At 47.4% G+C, this 16,335-nt stretch overlaps 1 long non-coding RNA gene across 1 annotated transcript in view; it reads left to right on the forward strand.

Moving 5' to 3' along the window:
• The first annotated feature begins 15,184 nt into the window (after positions 1–15,184).
• The window catches only part of LOC137620279 (uncharacterized), a 34,593-nt gene continuing 33,442 nt past the window's right edge, over positions 15,185–16,335 (forward strand). The window contains exon 1 of the long non-coding RNA XR_011040045.1: positions 15,185–15,291. This is a non-coding gene — a long non-coding RNA (uncharacterized lncRNA). The remainder of the gene's footprint in view (positions 15,292–16,335) is intronic.

Below are 16,335 nucleotides of genomic sequence, written 5' to 3' on the forward strand. Positions count from 1 at the left end.
CGCAAGGGAGCTCCTTCTTCATCCTTTGTTGTGAGACTCAGAATCGAGACTCCTGCGTCTAGGTTTATCCCTCCCTTTCGTGGCAGAGCTCCCAGCAGGGGAGGCTCTCGTGCCGAGGGAAAGAGAGGTAAGAGGAGAGGAGCCAAGTCCTCCCGTGGCAGAGTCTGACTGCCCACGTCCTCAGACAGCGGTAGGGGCCAGACTGAACAGCTTCTGGCAGGCCTGGGAGAAGAGGGGTGCAGACCAAGAGTCTGTTCTGTTGCTCAAGGAGGGGTACAAAATACCCTTTGTACGCAGACCTCCTCTAGTAACAGTTCCCATAGACCTCTCTCCCAGGTATCGAGAGGAGTCAAAGAGACAAGCTCTACATCACGAAGTGTCTCTGTTGCTAGAGAAGGGAGCGGTGGTGAAAGTCTCGGACCTTCAATCACCGGGGTTTTACAACCGTCTCTTCCTAGTCCCAAAGCATACAGGAGGTTGGAGGCCAGTGCTAGACGTCAGTGCGCTCAACGTTTTTGTTACGAAAACAAAATTTACGATGGAGACCACGAAGTCCGTCTTAGCAGCGGTCAGAGAGGGAGACTGGATGGTCTCTCTCTCGACCTGCGAGATGCGTACTTCCACATTCCTATACACCCGGATTCCCAACCGTTTCTGAGGTTTGTTTACAGGAATGTGGTGTACCAGTTTCGAGCACTGTGTTTCGGCCTCAGTCCTGCTCCTCTCGTGTTTACGAGGCTCATGAGGAATGTGGCAAAATTCCTTCATTTATCGGGAATTCGAGCCTCCCTGTACTTGGACGACTGGCTTCTCAGAGCATCGTCCAGTCATCGCTGTCTGCAGGATCTACACTGGACGTTGGGTCTGGCAAAGGAGTTGGGACTTTTGGTCAACTTAGAAAAGTCTCAACTGATTCCATCCCAGACGATTCTCTATTTGGGGATGGAGATTCGCAGTCTAGTTTTTCGGGCTTTTCCGTCTGCCACCCGAATAGAACAAGCCCTGCTCAAAGTCCGACTCATGCTGAAAAGAGAATGTTGTTCAGTAAGAAGTTGGATGAGTCTCGTAGGGACTCTGTCATCCCTGGAGCAGTTTGTCTCGCTAGGGAGACTTCACCTTCGCCCTCTCCAGTTCCATCTAGACTCTCACTGGAACAAGAGCAAGACTTTAGAGGTTGTATCAATCCCGGTCTCCGAGCCAGTAAAAGCATGCCTGAACTGGTGGGACAGCAACATAAGTCTGAGAGAGGGTCTGTCCCTAGCAGTCAAGAACCCAAACCACGCGTTGTTCTCAGACGCGTCGGATTTGGGTTGGGGTGCGACTCTGGACGGTCGGGAATGCTCGGGTCTTTGGACCTCAGTTCAGAAGAGCATGCACATCAACGGCAAGGAGCTATTAGCAGTCCACTTGGCCTTGATGAATTTCGAGAGCATTCTTCGGAACAAAGTGGTAGAGGTCAATTCAGACAACACCACAGCTTTGGCGTACATCTCCAAGCAAGGAGGCACTCACTCCCACACGCTGTACGTGATCGCAAGGGACCTCCTCATATGGTAAAAAAATCGAGGCATCTCCCTGTTGACAAGATTCATCCAGGGGGACTTGAACGTCTTGGCAGACTGTCTCAGTCGGAGAGGTCAGATGATCCCCACGGAATGGACCCTCCACAAGGACGTGTGCAAGAGTCTTTGGGCGACTTGGGGTCAACCCACCATAGACCTCTTTGCCACCTCATTGACCAAAAGGCTCCCAATCTATTGCTCGCCAGTCCCAGATCCAGAGGCGATCCACATAGACGCGTTTCTACTGGACTGGTCTCACCTGGACTTGTATGCATTCCCACCATTCAAGATAGTCAACAAGGTACTGCAGAAGTTCGCCTCTCACGAAGGGACAAGGTTGACGTTGGTTGCTCCCCTCTGGCCCGCGAGAGAGTGGTTCACAGAGGTACTTCAATGGCTGGTAGACATTCCAAGGAGTCTTCCTCTAAGGATAGATCTCTTACGGCAGCCCCACGTAAAGGATCTTCATCAAAGCCTCCCCGCGCTTCGTCTGACTGCCTTCAGACTATCGAAAGACTCTCAAGAGCTCGAGGCTTTTCGAAGGAGGCAGCCAGAGCGATTGCGAGAGCTAGGAGAGCTTCTACCATCAAAGTATACCAGTCGAAGTGGGAAGTCTTTCGAGACTGGTGCAAGTCAGCATCTATTTCCTCTTCCAGTACCTCTGTAGCCCAAATCGCAGACTTTCTCTTACATCTGAGAAATGTTCGCTCCCTCTCAGCACCCACTATTAAGGGCTACAGGAGCATGTTGGCTTCGGTCTTTCGACATAGAGGCTTAGATCTTTCCAATAATAAAGATCTCCAAGATCTCCTTAAGTCTTTCGAGACCTCTAAGGAACGTCGTATGGCAACTCCTGGATGGAACTTAGACGTGGTCCTAAGGTTCCTGATGTCAGACAGGTTTGAGCCATTACATTCAGCCTCCCTGAAGGATCTTACCCTCAAGACACTTTTCTTAGTGTGCTTGGCTTCGGCTAAAAGGGTCAGTGAGAATCATGCCTTCAGTAAGAACATCGGCTTTTCCACAGATAAAGCCACATGTTCACTTCAGCTTGGTTTCCTGGCCAAAAATGAACTGCCTTCTCGTCTTTGGCCTAAGTCATTTGATATACCTTGCCAGTCAGAGATCGTAGGCAACGAACTTGAAAGAGTACTGTGTCCAGTTAGAGCTTTTAAGTTCTACTTAGCTCGTACTAAGTCCTTACGAGGTGGATCTGAGGCCTTATGGTGCTCAGTTAAAAAGCCATCTTTACCTATGTCAAAGAATGCTTTGTCATATTTTATTAGATTTTTAATCCGAGAGGCTCATTCTCACGAGTGAAAAAGACCGTTGCTTGCTTAAGGTTAAGACACACGAAGTAAGAGCTATAGCAACTTCCGTGGCCTTTAAGCAAAATAGATCTCTGCGAAGTATTGTGGACGCGACCTTTTGGAGAAGCAAGTCGGTATTCGCGGCATTTTACTTAAAAGATGTCCAGACTCTTTATGAGGACTGCTACACACTGGGTCCATTCGTTGCAGCGAGTGCAGTAGTGGCTGAGGGTTCTACCACTACATTCCCTTAATTCCAATATCCTTTTAATCTGTCTCTTGAAATGTTTTTAATCTTGTTTTTGGGTTGTACGGAAGGCTAAGAAGCCTTTCGCATCCTGGTTGATTTGGCGGGTGGTCAAATGTCATTTCTTGAGAGCGCCCAGATTAGGGGTTTGATGAGGTCCTGTTGTATGGGTTGCCGCCCTTGATACTTCAGCTCCTGGGAGTCTTTCAGCATCCTAAGAGGATGGCTGGGCTTCGTGAGGAAAGCAGACTAACAAGGCAGAGTAATCGTCAAAGTCAGCTTCCTTACCAGGTACCTATATTTATTTGGGTTTTGTTATGATATAACTGTCAAAAACTCTAAGCATATACGCCGTAAACTGTATTAATACTGGTCTCTACCCACCACCATGGGTGTGAATCAGCTATTATATATTCACCGGCTAAGTTTAATATTTAAAAATGATATTTTGATTATAAAATAAATTTTTGAATATACTTACCCGGTGAATATATAAATTAAAGGCCCCCCCTTCCTCCCCGATAGAGACCCAGCGGGATGAGAAGAACTGGAGCTGTTTACATGTATATGCGGTATCTGGCCGATAGTCGGCGCTGGTGGGCACACCCGCAACCTTCATGGCGATCGCTCGCGAGTTTTTGTGTTTTTCTGTCGAGCCGTCCGAGACGTCAGCTATTATATATTCACCGGGTAAGCATATTCAAAAATTTATTTCATAATCAAAATATCATTTTTATTCATTTTTGTTAGGCGCGTTCGTGAATGATAGAAAGTTTATTATTTATCTTTGATTATAGTGCGATAGTTCAGTTAGTTAGGAGTGTTCATAAGTGTTTTTCTTTTTTATTTTGGCAGGCCGTGATTCCTCCTTTGGAGAGACTTAAATTTTTGAAAAGTGGATATATTGTTGATGACCTGGCCTGTATTAGATTGTATTAAGACTGCTCTTGGATTACGCAACCGTTGATGACCTGGACTACGATTAGGATTACGATTTGATTGCACTGAACGATTCTCTTGATTTTTGGGCTCAAGCCATGGCGCCCTGATGGAAGGTTCCTTTCTGGTAGCTTCCTTGGGTATATAACTACTAAATATTCCCAGAGAATTTAACCACAGGTTATCACAGAATTCTAACTTCTGGAGCGAGTATCCTAAAGGTTTCCCTTTAAGACATCGTATGTCAACAGGGGACGCATGTATTAACGCGCCACATAGCTATCTGCACCCCACATAGAGTTAACACTTCGATGTGTAGGGGCGGAGAATAGCTGGGGAGCTGTTCCACAGCTAATCTCGTTCGTGGCTACTTTTGGTACTCGAGACGTAAACAAACGGGCGCCATTGCTAAATGACGTCACGTCCGTCCCCCATCCTTTGCTTAGTAGCTTGCCTTACTAGACAGATTTTTCCCTGTGCGTATCTTATCGACTTGCATCTTAGCCATGTCTCTACCCTCGGCCTCGCCTTCTTCTGGAAAGTTGAGTACAAGGTTCCAGTATTGTTTAAATAAGCTCTGACCGTAAAGTAACTTTTACTTTTCGAGATATTTTATGTTTTGTGGCAGAGCTGTGCTACTACCGGACCCGCCATTTTATGGCGCCGCTGTTGTTTTGCATGCCTTATTTAGCTAGCCTCAACAGCTTTTTCCGGCCTCATTAACTAATCGATACTATTAGTTATTTAGTCTTCATAGCTAGGAACTTTATATATCGTGTTTTGACGCTCTTTTATTGGTCATCGACTGACCCCATACCAGTTCGCTAGTCTAGCCCCTAGGCCAGAGTGCCTATCCTCAGTGTTCATGCATGATATATTACAGTGATCCTAGGTTTAGTTATGAAGATAGTGGCATTATTTTATGATACTGTTTACTGTGATGCAAGTCTTTTCACCTTCAGGGACCATATAGGGGATAGGTTTGACAGTGTGCCTCTCTAACCTAACCTACTTGTAGGCCCCCTATATGCTCCCTTCACCCCCTGCCTTAGGGCATTCCCTCTGTGTAGCCTTGTCCCCCCTACCACGTAAGGGGATCAAGCTCATACCAGAGTACTTATCTCTTCTCTGTCCTCCCTAAGGGAATGATTCCCCCTTAGGGTTGCGTCCGAGAATGAGGAACGGCCTGCCCTTCCTCTATTGCTGAGGTTAGGTTACCTGACCTTCCCTGAAATGCGATATGTCTTCCATCCTTCCTGGTTCAGGGTGTAATATCCCTGCTCTAGGTTAGGCTTGGGGGGAGTTAGTTCTGTGCCTTGCTGAAACGGTACCCATGCACCGTTCTCAGACAGGTTGCCTAACCTTAGGCTAGGGAGCGTCCTTCCTTCCTTGGTGGCCGCTTTGGTACAGAGCCTCCCCTATAGAAGACCCTTCTTCTTCTCCCCTCCCCACCTATCTCTTGTATGGCCTAGCCTATACTTAGGTTAGTCTATACCCATCTGTCCCCTGTCCTACAACTCCTCCTTAGGGTGGAGTGTTAGGGCTACCTTGAATCCCTGTGTGCAGTCCGCTCTGGTACATATACCCTTCATAGTGTCCTATGGGGTTAGCCACTGGATGCGTTTTGTCCGCAGGAGTTCTCCCCCCTCTTGGGTGTTCCCTAGCCCTCCCTTGGGCTACTCTGGCTCCCGGCCACCTGCGGCCCCTGCCTCTGGGTGATAGGGCTAGCCTCTATCATGGGTACACCCATTCAGGTGGGATGTCTTTGGGTCCGTGTCCGTACCCCTACATCCCTCCTTCTGTCTCTTTCTCTGTCCTGGTGCCGGTCCCTTGCCGCCTCTTCTGTCGGTGATACCGAACCCCCTCCCTTAGTGACTTTCCTTGCCCCCCAGGCCGTCAGTCCTCCGCGTGCTGGAGGGCTGCCGCCTCCCGTCGGCGTACAGCCGATGTCCTTCCCTTATACCTCATAGCTTCGGTCGTCCGTCCATCGGTCCGGCCCCCGGAGTGCCGGCATCCATTGCCGGCAGTCCGGTTCTGCTATAACCCATCCTTGTCCCTGTCACCAAGCCGGTAACCTTCGGCTGCCGGAGCCGCTGCCTCCCGCCGGCGTGCTGCCGTTGTGCCGGCGGCCGCCATCCTGGCATTACTCCTGACTTCTATATTTGTCTTCCCTAATGCCAGAATCTCTGCTGGAGTGGCCTCCGGCGTGCCGTCGGTCTGCCGGAGCCTTCCGGAGGCGTCAAAGCGACTTGCACCCCTTCTCCTAGCTATCAACTCATGCTGATAGCCCTACATTGCAACCAGATGGTTTGACTACATAAATAGATAGGTATTGTCTTACCTTTCTATTAATGGCCATGCTGTCTTCTTGCATATCCCAATTTTCCAGCATGCTGTGTGTATCTTAGCACGGCTGGTTGCCGGAAACAGTTACCCTTTGGGATCTCCTACATTCCCAACTCTATGGTCTGAGTGGTCTCAGTCCCAGTTTTATATCCTTGGCAATTCCTACCAGAATTCCCCCCTGCCTTCCTGGCAATCTATGAAGAATTCTGCCTTGTGCCTTTGGTCACAAACAAATTGCCTATGGATAAGGTTACGGTAAGCAGCCGGGCGGGTTACACGGAGTCTGCGTCTATCTCCTTCATTCCCGCCCACTCTCAAAAACATCACAATGTTTATATCACTTAAAATTAAGTTAAAGATTAATCCTTTAATATTTAACTTTAGAATATGTCATTAATATGACTACCCCATACTCATGTTCTCTTTCTCTTACAGGAGGAATACGTGAAGTGCGACCACGGCTTCTGTGGAGTGAAGCGCCCGCACTTCTATGGGCACACGGCGTGTAGGACTCGAGCCCCTTGCGCCAACAAGAAAGGCGATCTGAAGTTTTGGGACCCGCAGAACTGTCCGGTCTGCCAGGACCGCCTGGTCGAGGCGTTCAATAATCCTCCCTCAGCGGAGGTTAGGGACGCTTCTCGAGAGAAGCTATGCAAGTGGGTGCGTGGCTTCCAGAAGAACGCCACTGGACCATACCTTGCCACTGAAGACTCGAGGGCCTTGCTTTTCCCGAAGTCATCCCCAGACTCTGTGGTCCCCAAGGATCAGATCCCCACCGTCCAGATAACGGTGGAGCCCGATGTAGTCATGGCCCAGTCCATGCACGAGTGTCGCCTGGATACCGACAACGCAGAACGTATGTCGGAGGTGTCGGAGACCACGGAGAGGAACCTCATGGCCGAAGAACTGGACTATGAGGAAGACTAAGTGGAATACACCGAGTTGGAGCAAGAAGTCGCTCCACCTTCCAACCCCGCCCCAACTCCTACACCGACGGATGTATCACTCCCGTCTACCTCCGCCACCCCGGACCCCATCCCATCCAGCGCCCAGGAGATGTTCCGTATGCTCGAAGCTCTTATGGACAAGAAACTCCGTGAGACACACGAATACATCAGGACCATGGGAAGTTCAAAGGAGCCGAAAACTATTTTGGTTAAGGACCTCCCGGCATGTTCGCACGCCAACCCCTGGAGGTATGCCGAACACATGCCTATCGCAACGGGCAGGATCTTCGTCAGTGAGAAGGTCAGCTCGGTTGCCCTGGAAGAAGTGAAATTCCTCCCGAGTTTTGAGGCTTATCCGGACTGTTACGTCCGACTTCGTTCCGAACCTGCCTCTAGAGAAGAGACCGAACCTAAGGAGGTGATAGTGTTCGATCTCCCGAAGGCCCAGGCTATGCTGGCCAATGCTGTTAAAAGTAGGGGTTTTACCTGCTCAAAGCTTCCAGCGCTGAGCAAGAAGCACCCTACCTACGTCGCACCAGATGATGCAATCCTCCCCTTCATGGAAAAGGCCTTCGCTGCGGTACACAAGGCAGTGGAAGAAGGGAAACCTTGCCCTACATTGGAGGAGTGCAGACCCTTCTCCCTGGTTACTCCCCCCGATGTTCGACACTGGAAAGATGTCCAGCATACTTTCGTGGTGGGGAAACTAGAACCTGACATTGCTGGACGTCAGTTTAACGAAGACCTCCCGAAACTTAATGACCATCTCCTTCGTCGGGAACATGACACGAAGGAAAGGCTCGCCGCATCCATGTCCCTCCAGGTACAGCTCGACGTCATGGCCGGTGACACTAGAGTCCCCGATCACTACATGGTGCTCGCCAAAACGCATTTGGCGACTGTGGTTAAAGACCTGTACAGCTTCATGAAGGCTCGTAGAGCCTGTCGTGAATTCGTGTTCTCCAGTGCCACAGTGAGACACGAACCCCGGAGGCTGATTTCCTCCAACATCTGGGGTAAGCACCTCTTTCCCTCTGACCTTGTGAAAGAGATCACAGACAAGGCCGCCACGGAGAACAGGAACCTTCTCCACAAGTGGGGCATGTCGAAGAAGAGGAAATCCTCTCAGGATGACGGCCCTCAACCTAAGAGGAAATCCTCCAAGCAGAAACCCCAGCAACGTCAACAGAGACGACAGTTTCCGGGACCCGCTACTCCCCAAGTGGCAGCTCAGCCACAGCAGACCTTTCAGCTGGTCACCCAACCGGTCTTGTCACAGTCGCCGGTTTTCACCCCTGCTTTCGAGCAACAGACGACTACCTTTCGTCCCAAAGGTAGAGGCTCAAACAGAGGTGCAGGCAGAGACGCATCTCGCCGTCCCTCCAGAGGCAGAGGAGGAAGGGGAGCTAGCGGCCGAGGCAGTAAACCCTCGGGACACCAGAAGCAATGAAGTGCTTCCGGTGGGAGGAAGACTCCGCCAATTCCAGGATCGTTGGACCTTCGATCCCTGGGCACACAGCATCGTCAAGAAGGGCCCAGCACCCCCACCAAAACCGATCTCCTGGTCCCTGGACAAGGTGCTCCATTTTGCCTCCAACTTGGACAATGATTCGTGCCCTCTCAAGGATCTGACTCAAAAAGTTATTTTTCTTTTTGCTCTTGCCTCAGGAGCCCGAGTCAGCGAAATAGTGGCATTATCAAGGGACGAGGGTCACATTCTGTTTACAGATTCAGGAGACCTTACCCTCTTCCCGGATCCGACGTTTCTCGCCAAAAACGAACTACCCACCAAAAGATGGGGCCCTTGGAGAATATGCCCCCTGAAAGAAGATACCTCTCTATGTCCAGTAGAGAGCCTCAAGGTCTATCTTCGTAGAACTTCTGACTTTGGTGGAGGCCAACTCTTCAAAGGAGAAACATCGGGCAGCGACCTGTCACTGAAACAACTAAGAGCGAAAATCACCTACTTCATTCGCAGAGCGGATCCTGACAGTACACCCGCAGGTCACGATCCTAGAAAAGTTGCATCGTCTCTGAATTTCTTTCAGAGTATGGATTTTGAAAGCCTTAAGAGTTTCACAGGCTGGAAATCCTCACGTGTTTTCTTCAAACATTATGCGAAACAAGTGCATGAAGTCAAACATTTTGTGGTAGCCGCAGGTAGTGTTATGAAACCTGCACCTAACTCTGCATAGAACAGTGAGTTACTTGGGACTCTAACTCCTCGGGTGCCTATGTTGACCCTCGTGTGATACGTAGTGATTTCAAAGACATTTAGTGCTTTTTCATATACTGTTCTTCTCCCAGGTGAAATGTCATAGTCGTCACATGAGTGCCGCATGCCTAGAGCGTGATGTGTTTTCTTTTTAAAGACTGACGTTCCTCTGGAACGAGTGCCTACTAATAACTTGAAATTCCCTTTCAGATTCAAGAGCAAGTCTTTCATTACTATGTACATTATAATTTGTTGTAAATTACTTTTACATACCCTTTTGCATTTAATTACCATTTTCTGCAATTGTGAAATAAAATTTCTATTTTATTACTTGTGCGTCTCAATCCGCTCCTACTTATACTATGAAATACATGACTGTCATAGTTTTATTATCCTCTTCCTCTTATATACGATGAAGATTACTTAGGATTCAATCCTTATTATATACTCACCTCTGCAATGTAATATTCTTACACGAATACTTACTTACATCATGCCTTCTAGACCAGACGACTTTCTCTTCACATACAGTGCCTAACCACCACTTGTCTGCCTTGAGAATGTTCCTATATGAATACCAACCATTCAGTCTTTTCTCAGAGTTCTTCATGTTCTCCCAGCAAGGTGGGTAGCCCTTCGATGACCACTTTGATCTTCAGCATGGTCTGTGGGGACTTCACTGCCAGGGGGGCAGGAAGTTTTTCTTCCCTACGGTTCCTCTATTGAGATTACTATGCTAACCTGTTCAAAGCCCTCGGCACTTACACTACAAGGGGAAAATCTATCACGATACATTGATTCTCTGGTATTCTTCCATCAGGACGCCATGGCTTGAGCCCAAAAAACGGATTTTGAGCGAAGCGAAAAATCTATTTTTGGGTGAGATAGCCATGGCGTCCTGATGGACCCTCCCTGCTACTTCGTCCAGTTTTTTCAGGTCCCACCCTGTCCTGCTGTATCATGGTGATCGGCAAGCAACTGGCTTCAGGATGAGGACGGACGTGACGTCATTTAGCAATGGCGCCCGTTTGTTTACGTCTCGAGTACCAAAAGTAGCCACGAACGAGATTAGCTGTGGAACGGCTCCCCAGCTATTCTCCGCCCCTACACATCGAAGTGTTAACTCTATGTGGGGTGCAGATAGCTATGTGGCGCGTTAATACATGCGTCCCCTGTTGACATACGATGTCTTAAAGGGAAACCTTTAGGATACTCGCTCCAGAAGTTAGAATTCTGTGATAACCTGTGGTTAAATTCTCTGGGAATATTTAGTAGTTATATAACCAAGGAAGCTACCAAAAAGGAACCTTCCATCAGGACGCCATGGCTATCTCACCCAAAAATTGGATTTTCGCTTCGCTCAAAATCCGTTTTTGATGCCATAATGACCCAGCCCGTTTGAAGGATTTTCCGTTAGGATCACCGATAATAAGGATTGTGATGATGATGATGATTAATGCAATTATGAAATAACATTTGTCAGTGTTACGGTAGCTAGAGAGCTGTGGTTGGGCTGTAAAAGGACTGTTGGCCCTTGTGTGGACAAAGACGTCCACACATAAACAAATATTGGTTTTGGTGTATGGGATAATTTTAAGTCTGTTAAGGTTTTTGCGGGTTATATGAATGGTGCTTTTGGTTACTATATATATGTTATTTTGTGTTGAGTTTTTGATTAGTTTTAAGTGTTGATAATTTGAATGTGGATGGTTATTGATTTAGTTTTAAGTTTTGAGAAATATAGTTTTAAGGTCATGTTTTGTTTTTGTTGCCCTTCAGTTTGAGTCCAGTTTATGATAACGTCAGGGAAAAGATTGTGTTGCGGAGACAATTGTCAGAAGTAAGATTCAAGGGTGTGGGGGTTGTTTTGTTTACATCCCGCCACAATCCTACTTGGGTATGAACACAGACTAGTTTTGTAAGGAAATCTTGTGCAGTGCTGCGTATACATTCACCGAGTAAGGTGGGCAGACGAGCTCGTCTTCCTGACTAAGAGAGGCGTCTCACTACTTCTACACGTAGTGTTCTCTTTAGGGCGAGTCTTTCCATCAAGACCATCACACACAAGAAGCAAGGTCTAGAATAAAGGCGAGTTCTACGTTGTGATACCTGGGCGAGCTGAGAAAGGCACGCACGGTTAGATCCGTTACCTTTGAGAACTGGGAAAGGTGCACAAATCAGTGCACAGTTCCAACTCTCACCACCTTGTAGTTGGGCGAACTGGAACGAGCATGCTCTACCAGTTTTTGCCCTATGATCATGGACACACTCCTCGCAATTGCACACAGGTAACAATTACCTGAAAGAGCTGAGAAAGGCTCGCTTTTCCAGCTATCACCTTGGGAGTACACACTCCCAGTAGGACAAATAAGAAGAGGTGTGCAAGCCAGGGCACCTTACCAGCATTCGCCTTGCCAAAGCTCGCCCTTGCAAAGAGGTATGGCATATAGCTTCCCCTTCACAGACCGACCATCTTCAGACTGGTCCACCTTTGTTTGAGACCACACTAAGCAAGGTCTTTCTGTTAGGGGATCAAGTACTGGCAGAGCTTTCTCTGGAGAGGCAAATTGCTAGCACCAGTGGCAAAATGGCTGGGACATGTAACATCTCTCGAAGTTAGTTCCCCATGGCCGTCTCCACATACAGTCTCTATAGTGACAGCTGATGATCTTCTGGTCTTTACACAGAGACCCACCGAGTACCCTAGTGCCAGTGGGACCCGGACAGAAGAGAGACCTGAGTTGGTGGATATCAGACACCAAACTCCTCAGAGGAGCAGATCCTCTCTCTCCTCTCTTGGATTTGTTGCTCTTTACAGACACATTAAAAGAAGGGGAGGCTCATCTGTTACACTGGACATCATCCAGACTTTGTCCAAATCCGAATGGCAGTGCCACAAAACCTCCTGGAAATGAGGGCAGCCTACCTGACCTTCAGGTACTTTCATCAGCTCCTTTCAGGGCAATATGTAGTGCTGATGAGTGTCAACACTACAGTAGTGCCCCACTCAAATAAACAAGGAGAGACCTTTACACAGTATCTATATCTGCTAGCTGTGAAAATCCTAAGGTGGATGGAAGAAAATTTGGTAGCCTCAAGAGCCCACTTTATCTGGGGCAAGAAGAATGTACTTGCAAACAATCTGAACAGGAGGACTTAGATAGTTGGCTCCGAACGGACAATCAACTTGTACGTGACGTCGGGAAATTCTGATGTACCACTCACCAGTACCAGAACCATAAGCATTCAAGCAGGATGCTTTTCAACACCCTTGGGACAGGATGGATGTCTATGCATTCCCCTCCTTCTACCTTGTAAGGAGGGTATTGAACAGGGTAAGGACATCGCAAAATCTAGCAAAGACTGCAGGATCTGCTGTGACAACATAGAGAATGGTTTCCGGACCCTCTATATCTGCTCACAGAGGTACCAACGAGACTTCCCTCTACTTTTTGAGCTACTCAGACTACCTCACGTGAAGATTTTCCACCAAGCGATACCATGGTTAGGTCTTCACACCTTGAGGCTATCCAGGAACTACTGTAATTGCAAGAGAGGCTTTTTTAAGCCGGTTGCTATGCGCATGGCAAGAGACCTCCAGGAGTCGTCGTCTATGGTGTATCAGGCAAAGTGGTCCATCTTTTGTGGTGGAGGTTATTGATGGGGTATCTCTCCACTCAGTGCCGGTATTCTAGCAGTAGCGGAGTTTTTACTGTTCCTCAGGGGGGGAAAAATTCACTCGGTGTCGGTGGTGAAATTTTTGTTCAGCCTTGAACATTTTCTTCGAACTGTATCAAGTTAACGTTTCTTCCTCGACGGAATTGTCACTCCTCATATGGAACTTCAAGCATTCCTGCCCTCATTTGAAAGCTAGACCACCTCCTTGGAACATTGTCAGGGTCTTACATTCACAGAAAGAAGGCCCTTATGAGCCTCTACGTCAAGCATTGGATAAGGACTTGACCTCAAAGATGGTTTTCCTTTAGCTCTGACCTATGCAGGTAGAGTCAGCGAGCTACGTCGTCTTTCGTACGTCATCACCCATTTCAGGGGATGGTTGGCAGGTCACACTTGGTTTTGTCCCTGAGTGTTGCAAAGACTAAAAATCTGTCCTTAGCGAATCCTAGATTTGGCCCCTTTAGGATTGGGAGTCTCTGAACAGTGACAGACGATACTGATCAACTGTAACTATGCCTCATAAGAAAGATGAGGTTATATCTCATAAGGATGAGAAGAGCGCGCGACCCCAGATCAACAAGCTGTTCGTCAGCACGGCGAGACCAAGAGGAGAATTATGAAGAACTCGATCTCTTGGATTAGGCGAGTAATAGAAAAGGGCACGGGCCTCAGATACCTCAACGTCAGGTAGACGTCCCCCTGCCCATGATGTCAAGGGAATAAGTACTTCCCTGGCATTCCAAAATAATTTTTCTGTTCAGCTGGTACTAAAAGCAGGTAGGTGGAAACATCAAACAACATTCACTTCCTGCTACCTGCAAGAAATAACTGACAGGAGCCTAGACACATTCTCAATAGGTCCTGTGGTGGCTGCTCGTAACGTGATCTAAACGCTTCAGCTCCCTTGCGGGACAAATATCAGTGGTTCGAGGGTGGAGGATTACCCGCTAAGTAAGTCAAGGATGAATGTGGCAGTGACTGGCCACTTCCCACTTCATCTTCCCTCTCTTGGGGTGCAGCATTTGGGGAAGTCTGCACAGCTGACCTCGTTCTTCTGTTTGTGAGTTTCACGCTCTTTGGACAACCACATATACATTTACAGTATATATGTGTTATGTCCCCGTCCTCCTGTCACGGGGGGCCGGAAAAAAATATTAGTAGAGGGCACGGCCTGAATAGCTACGATATATGTTCCAAGAGATTAATTCCTTATTCGCCAAAAATGATTGACCAGGCCGTTTTACTATGAGGATAAGGAGGTGCAGGATCCCTCAACTATACAGAGGCCATCTCGGGACAGTTACCAGCCAGTTGGTTTCGGACTTCCACCTACAGGGGAGTCTCCACAAGTAAAGAGCGGAAGTTTTGTATTTTGCACAGGAACAAATGACAAATTTGGAAGTAATTTGTATTATTTCCGAGCAATACAAAAGAGCTCTTTAGACATACTGACCCGCCAGCACCAACCCCCTGAAAATCCTGCTGCAATTACAAAAGTGCTGGTGTGAGCATCAGGGTTAACCTACCCTGCTCCCTGTCCCCGCTAACTAGTGGTGGGTAGTTACACGCTGACAAAAAATCTCATCGGCTGGTTTTAGCTTCGCTAAAATAATACTCCCTAGTAAAGAACTCCAGGTTTGCATTGCTAGGAAAAATACAAATTACTTCCAAATTTGTCATATTTAATTAAAGCTTTATAGTATAAATATTTATTTTTTATTGATATTGGGCTTCAAATGTGTTAATCAGGCAATGATTGTATTCTGAAAGTAATACTGTACCTTGTTGTACTCTGAAAAATTTTGCTTAAGGTCTTTAGACGTTTATTGAAAAGTAATAGGATTTGTATTACCCTATTCAGAGGTATAGGTATTATTCTGATATTCCCTTCTGAGAAGTCAAACAATTGAATTTTTCTTCTGATATTTTTATTCAGTTTCAGGAGGATCAACGTTGAACACAAATTGATCGAGATACAGTACAGTGCATCATGCCATCCATCGGTAGTGGCTTAAGTCTGCTTGCCACGCATGCGGAGCATGCAAAGGTAAGTCATTGGACTAACTAGAATGATTTTACTTTGAAAAAAAAATAGGTTTTAATTGATGAAATATTGTAGAATGTGATGCCGTAAAACCATTTTTGCTTAGTACACTGATTATGCATTGTAAGGTGTGTGGGACACCATAGAGCTTTCTAGTGATCTTTTGAAGTGCTGTACAGAAGGTCCTCAACTTACAGACATTCGGAGATACAAACACAAATCCAACTGAAAATAACAAAGATCCATCCATCCATATACCAAGGCACCTCCCTCAATTTTGGGGGGTAGCCGACACCAACAATGAAACAAAACAAAAAGGGGACCTCTACTCTCTACGTTCCCTCAGCCTAACCAGGGACTCAACCGAGTTCAGCCGGTACTGCTAGGGTGCCACAGCCCAACCTCCCACATTATCCACCACAGATGAAGCTTCATAATGCTGAATCCCCTACTGCTGCTACCTCCGCGGTCATCTAAGGCACCGGAGGAAGCAGCAGGGCCTACTGGAACTGCGTCACAATCACTCGCCATTCATTCCTATTTCTAGCACGCTCTCTTGCCTCTCTCACATCTATCCTCCTATCACCCAGAGCTTTCTTCACACCATCCATCCACCCAAATCTTGGCCTTCCTCTTGTACTTCTCCCATCAACTCTTGCATTCATCACCTTCTTTAGCAGACAACCATTTTCCATTCTCTCAACATGGCCAAACCACCTCAACACATTCATATCCACTCTAGCCGCTAACTCATTTCTTACACCCGTTCTCTCCCTCACCACTTCGTTCCTAACCCTATCTACTCGAGATACACCAGCCATACTCCTTAGACACTTCATCTCAAACACATTCAATTTCTGTCTCTCCATCACTTTCATTCCCCACAACTCCGATCCATACATCACAGTTGGTACAATCACTTTCTCATATAGAACTCTCTTTACATTCATGCCCAACCCTCTATTTTTTACTACTCCCTTAACTGCCCCCAACACTTTGCAACCTTCATTCACTCTCTGACGTACATCTGCTTCCACTCCACCATTT

Source organism: Palaemon carinicauda, chromosome 26 (genome assembly GCF_036898095.1).
Source record: "Palaemon carinicauda isolate YSFRI2023 chromosome 26, ASM3689809v2, whole genome shotgun sequence".
In the NCBI taxonomy this organism is placed as follows: domain Eukaryota; kingdom Metazoa; phylum Arthropoda; class Malacostraca; order Decapoda; family Palaemonidae; genus Palaemon; species Palaemon carinicauda.